The sequence below is a fragment of the Etheostoma cragini genome, chromosome 10 (genome assembly GCF_013103735.1).
Source record: "Etheostoma cragini isolate CJK2018 chromosome 10, CSU_Ecrag_1.0, whole genome shotgun sequence".
Classification (NCBI taxonomy): Eukaryota; Metazoa; Chordata; class Actinopteri; order Perciformes; family Percidae; genus Etheostoma; species Etheostoma cragini.
The window spans coordinates 2,187,573-2,193,187 of record NC_048416.1 but is presented as its reverse complement, the minus strand read 5'-3'; the positions used below and the strand labels follow the sequence as shown (position 1 = coordinate 2,193,187).

Sequence of the window (5,615 nt, the reverse complement as noted above, 5' to 3'; positions counted from 1 at the left end):
GGCCGATGTTAAAAGGGAAAATATGGTAGTCAGTGGCGTTTCAAGGCACAAAGTGGAGTCTTATCAACAAGGTGGCACAAGAAGCGAGAGCTCTATCATCGACCCGGTAGCAAAATGAGTGAGGACCCAACAACAGAGGGGATTTAAAGCTCCATTACTGAACTTAGCAGGGGACCTGAGAGTCAGGGAAATGAAGCTTTGGACAGCAGAATAGCTGGGGATGCTTGAATGCCATTTATAGCGCAGCTAGTCCACTATGTCACTTTGTTGGGAGTGATAGCCACAACTGCTTTTAGAGGGCGTGTGTGTGTGTGTGTGTGTGTGTGTGTGGGGGGGGGGGGGGGGGGGGGGGGGGGGGGGGGGGGGGCGCGCTGGTTCAGGGGACGGTAGAGGAAGTTATTACTTTTTGTGTTACAAAAGCTAGCCATTTCATCTTTGTTATTTCATTTTTCTTGCTCGGATAGTTTCATTTCTTTCTTTTCATGCTCCTCTGAGGTCAAATGAAGCTTGTCAGCCCACATGGAGCTGCGGGGCCTCGGACAGCACTGAGGAAACATGCGACACCTCTGTCTCTTTCCTGTAGAACGCGTAATGTCTTTTTCCATGTGCAATTTCAGGCACACGAGGAGGTCCACATGAGAAAATGACAATATCTGAGCAAAGGAAATGAACATTCCTCCTTCTTTCTGACTAACTAACCACTGCTGGGGTGCTTTTTTATCAAACTTTTTAAAGAAGAATTAACACTATCTGCAAATTAATTCTGGGTGGGGTGAATTGAGGCAAAGACACATCCATATGAGATGAAAATGTGTTAAACTTGAATGAAATTTGTTCATATTTTGAAGCTTTATGGCCCAAATCATTAACTTACAAGCCTGTCCTCCCCAAAAAAGCAACCCAAGCAGGAATTACAGCCCATATGTGTTTATTGTCAGCTGAAGTAATTTTAACCCTCCTGTTGTCCTGGGGTCATATTTGACCGATTTTCAAAAGTTTCTTTATCAGAAAATAGACCATATTAATTGATAAAAGAACGTGGGGAAAAAAACACAAACGTCAAAAGGCAGAGAGAAATGAAATCAACAAGCATCGGAAAACCTGACAAAAAAAACTTTAATAAAAGCTTCAAAAACGTTGAAAAAGTTTAGATTTTAAAATTTTGAGCCAGAAAAAAAAAACTTGCAGGTCAACAGGAAGACAACACAATGGTTAATGGGAGCCAAGAAGGAAGACATGTTAGATGGTAGGCTATTAAGAAAGGGAAGGTGGGGGGGTTAAAGAACGCAGGACTTTGACTCGGGAGACTGGTGTTCCTGTCCTGTTTCAAATCCTACGCCAAGTGTGTAATTACGTCATGTATCTACACACAAGAAGTGAAGTGATGTAACCAATGTACTGATCTTAACCTATACCGCGATTTTTTTCCTAATTTCAAAAACGCTCCTATGGGTTGCATTCAATTCCAATTCAATTAAATTTTATTTATAGTAACAATTCAGGACAAGAGTTATCTCGAGAGACTGTTTAGATAGAGTAGGTCTAGACCCCACTCTCTGATTTACAAGGACCCAACAGTTCTAGTAATTCTCCCAAGAGCATTTAGTGTGACAGTGGAGAGGAAAAACTCCTTTTAGGAAGAAACCTGGGACAGACCCAGGCTCTTGGTAGGCGGGGTCTGACGGCCGGTTGGGGTTAAAATATTATGTAAAAACAGTCACAGAAAAAGATAATGGAACGGTGACTAGAAAAAGTAGTTTGTAATAGTTCATGTCATAGCAGGGCACTGCAGAGCGTAGCAGGATGTAACAGGGCATCGCAGGACGTGGAGCAGGACCACAATGACAGCTGCTACCGTGGGTTCGGAGCCTCCCTGATCCAAAGAAACATGCTGGGGTAGGAATAAGCAATGTGTTTTTTTGGTCATGAGGACTTGTTGGAACTTAAAGAGCAAAATAATAGAAAGAAGTGGATGTTCTGGTAATCTTTGAGATCGGTTAAAACACAGGCCCTGTACATGTTGCATGTAAAAAAAAACGCTATCTACAGTACACAACGCAGACACAGACAGCACAATATTTAAGGCAATACGCAAGGCAAAACATTGTTATGAACAACATAAACTACCTTTGTTTTTTGGGGTAACTAATGGAGCTCATTCTGGCTTTCTAACCCCCTAAATATATGTATATATCATTTTATAATGATGGAGTCTAATCTTCAAAGACTGTACTACATGTTATATCATGCATTCGTACAATAAATATTTGCCAATCTGCTACTAAGTCTCTCCTGATGAAATGCACTTAGTATCACATTAGTGTAGTACAGCATCCATTCATTGTTTCCAGTACAGTAGTTTAATGCATTTGTGACAATTCTATGATGTCGCATTGTGCTCCACGCCGCCAAAGGAAAAGGCAACATCACATAAAAAAACGTAATGCTGTGTCGAGATTTGAATACATTGTCCCCGCGTTACTGTAAGTTGCTATTAAATAATCACCGGCCCAAGAGAATCTTGCAGGAGCTAGGCAAATTTCAATACACTATTATTCTGCAATACAATAGAAAACTACAAACTACCTAAACAGTGGCAGGCTGTAAATGTCAATGTGTGTGTGTGAATTTGAGACCGGGTGAAAACAGCATGCATAGCGAAACAGTTTGGGTGAAAAAAAGGATATTAAAAAAAAACATTCGAGGATGTTTGGGTGAGTGTGCGAGGATACTCGGCAGCGGCGCACATCTGTTTAGATTTCCAGGCTACAGCTGTCCTGCTGCGAGTGCAATGCATTTCCCCTCTGTGATCAATGAGCAGACAGATGTACAGATTGCAAGTCGAGACAAGGAGACAGACTGGGAGGAGGTGAGACACACCACCCACACACACGCACAGAAAAACTCTATAGAAATACAAAGTCTTCTATTCCTGGTCATTCACTTGATATTTATTTACTGGGGAGAGAAATTGCACATCCTCCTCAAAGCTATTTGCTTGTCCGTTTCTCGGTGTCTGTGAAAGCCTCTTACGTCTAACCCTGGGATTCTGCCGCTACCTGTAGTATCTCTTACACCCCAAATGGGAGAGCCACTTTGTAATGGTGAAGAGAAAGACTAGAGGGCTCTTCATGAACGCAATTCAATGGCTCTAAGTAGCCCGGGTCATGGCATGAACCGCTGTGAGCCCATTTCCTGCGCATGCCGCTCGCTCTCTTTCATCAGTGAAAGCCTGCGCAGGATCAGGTGTCCTCTAATGGAGGGGGGAGAAAGGGCTGCGTGTCAGGGGGCCTGTGACATTCAGGATACGACTGCAGGAGGTCAAGAGCACGCATTACCAAAGCGGGAGCCCGCAGAAACGTATAAGGCCATGCTTAAAATTAGCAGTAGGATTTATTTTATCAGTGTCACAGATGGAGACAGAAGGCTGGAAAACGCTGTTTCCCCTCTGAGACTGAAGGCTTTTTACAGACACATCAGCAGTACAGAGGGAAACGCCTCTCCTCTTCTACTTCTGTCCACTTATTTCACCAGCCAGATACTGTTTACTCCAGGGAGTTTAGGCCTCTTATCTTCCCTGTGCATTAAAATATGGATATCCACTAAATGAACTCCAATATACAGTCTTAGAGAAAATAAGACTGAGGTTGTTGTGTTGGCTTGTGAGGATTTAAGTGTCTATGAAGATGCTCTTAGCACTTTAGGATCTTAGATTTGTCCATCTGCCAAGAATCTGGGTGATTGACAGTGCTTTAGTTTCATTTTTAATTCCCGAAACTGATTAGTTCTGTTGTAAAAGCCGGGTTCATGCATGTATTGCAACCCGGTCTCACAGCAGTTCGTGAAACCTTCACGTTGTTTTGATCTATTGATTGGTCAACAGGGACATGATTTTCCCATTTATTTTGTGGTGGTCACCACGAAATGAACAACGTCCATTGGGACTACTGTCCCATTGGGACAGTAGTCTCGACTAGACTACTGCAACCCTTTATACTGTATGTTGGATTGGATCCGTCATTACAGTTAGTCCGGATTAATGCAGCAGCTGGGCCTCTAACTGGGACAGTTTTAGCCTCGCTCCACTGGATTTTATTGCTTGTTTTTAAGATTTTAAATGGGTAGTCGCCTTCTTATTTACATGTGTTCTTACTCCTGTCTTACTCCTGTCCTGATGTCGTCCAATCAGATGCTCCTCGATGTTCCCAGATCCAGGTTGAAAAATGCCTCTGGCCGAGGCTTTTCAGTGGCTGCTCCAAATCTCTGGAGTAGTTCAACAAAGAACTGCTCGGATCGCTGAAACACCTTGACCTTTTTACTAATTCAATTCAATTTTATTTATAGTATGAATTTATATCAAGAGTTATCTCAAGACACTTTATATATAGAATAGGTCTAGACCACACTGTATATTTTATAAAATCCCAACAATTCTAATAATTCTTCTGTTTTGTATTTCATTATTTGTTCGTATATTTCATCCATTTTGTTTTGGAACTTGTTAAGCACTTTGGTCAACTATGGTTGTTTTGAAATGTGCTAATAAATCAAATTGAAACTTGAATTTAATCAGGCACTCTATCACATTGTCACTGATAACGTAAATCTTTTTATCATAACATCTACTTTCTCCATCGTGTCATCAATCAAAGCCCCCGATTAAAGTGCGATCGAGTCCTGCAGAGTCCAGGTAGTCTAAAGTGTAACTAAAGTGTAAGTGTAACAACTCTAATCGATCTGAGTCACAGTGGGGTCACTTATTTCTAACAGCTCAAAGCTCTAAGTGACTACCGCTCTGACATAAAACAGGCTTTTCACATAATCTATGAATGGCCTGTCAAATGAGCGGATTTGATGTCCGTGAGGCCATCAGTCTGGGTGTTGCATGAGTCAACTCTGGAGCTCATAACACGCCAGACTGACTGACTGACTCTGGTTGACACGCTGCAGAGGCAGACATGCGCCCTCATCAATCAGCGGCCCGTACACCTATTATACCCAGGGGAGGAAAACATCAATAAATTACCCAGCCAATGAGACTAATCCATTTGGCTGATAGAGTGTCACCTCTAGCCGCCACAGAGATGGATGGAGAAGCCGCTTCCACCTGGTCCCGGTGACAGAAGCAGAACCTGTCCAGGACACAGAAACAGGACTGGCAGGTGGGCCGGGGGGCCATTTACAGAGACGCATGCCAGCACAGCGTGTGTGTGTGTATGTGTGTGAGCTGGAAACCTCCTAAGTACACAGTGCATCAGTTTAAGACTGATTGAAGGGGCTTTATAAAGCCAACAGTGGTCAAAACATATTTCAATGTGCCTGCAGAAAGTTACGAGGGTTTACATGAAGCATACAGAACAGGGTTTTTTCAGTAAACTAAAATAAAAATAAGCAGTGAAGAATATGTTTAGCAAACTAAAGTACTAAAATGAAAATTAAAACCTTCAAGAAAAACTAGACAGAAACTATATTGCCAAAACTATGAACGTAAATCGTGTTAGTTTTAGTTTAGATATGATGACTTAGATATGATATTTCACGTATGTATGTGTAGATACATACTTCTGAAACATTATACATGACCCTAACAAAAACAAACTTAGGGCACCTGAACA

General features: G+C 42.1%; 1 protein-coding gene across 1 annotated transcript in view; it reads right to left on the bottom strand.

Moving 5' to 3' along the window:
* Nucleotides 1–5,615, bottom strand: part of gpc3 (glypican 3) — a 122,308-nt gene that overhangs the window by 53,319 nt on the left and 63,374 nt on the right. The window lies entirely within an intron of this gene.